Genomic DNA, 945 nt, shown 5'->3' on the forward strand with positions numbered 1-945 from the left:
GGACACATTACAGGAGGCAAGAAAAACGTATTCAAATTTAAAAAGCTCAAACTTAAATGTTGTCCCTGCAAAGCAGCGATCGCCCCAGTAGGAATAGCTCATGGAGTAAACGGAGGATATGGTGCAGGAGGCTATGGATAAAATGGTTAAGGCAGGAAGTGACAAAGCGAAGGCGATGGCTATCATTAAGCAAATATCATAAATCTTCATTTGATTGTTTTTATTATATTTTAAATTAAACGTTATAGTTCATGTTCTATTTTTTTTATGTGTTTTTAAACTAAGGATTCATCACTTTATGTACATTTTTATGGTCAGGATACAAAAACATAGGAACATGCTATTTTTCTAAGCTTCCCGAAGATCATGCATTAATTATTGTGGCTGACTATATTCTGGATTCAAACACGGACTTGTGGTTTCTAGGTTAGAGTATAGATATTTTGAACCACACGGATGAGTAAAGATAGGATAGCCCATTCTCTACCCAAAGTTGATTTTGGGTAGAACATCAACCATTTTCCAACCGGTTTTTTGAAATGGATTACACATCTTCTTTCACTCCCAACATTACTTTTCGACTTTATGTATAGCCCAAAACCAAGAAATACTATTCAAAATACTTTATTTTATTGATTCAGAACAAATTCTGTTCTTGCTATTCCTCCTAATTCCGCTTTTTCAAATTGGAGTCCATATATCTTTTCTCAATCCAAATATTACTTTTTGACTTAATGTCTACCCCAACACAAAGCAATACTATTCAAGAGGCTTTATTTTATTAAATCAGAACAAGTTCTTTTTCATGATATTGCTTCTAAATCCTCTTTTTCAAATACGATTAAGCATATTTTTCACTCTCAACATTACTTTTTGACTCTATGTACACCCCAACACCAAGCAATATTATTCAAAAGGCTTTATTTTATTAATTGAGAACAAGTT

Source organism: Artemia franciscana, unplaced genomic scaffold (assembly GCF_032884065.1).
Source record: "Artemia franciscana unplaced genomic scaffold, ASM3288406v1 Scaffold_601, whole genome shotgun sequence".
NCBI classification, from domain to species: domain Eukaryota; kingdom Metazoa; phylum Arthropoda; class Branchiopoda; order Anostraca; family Artemiidae; genus Artemia; species Artemia franciscana.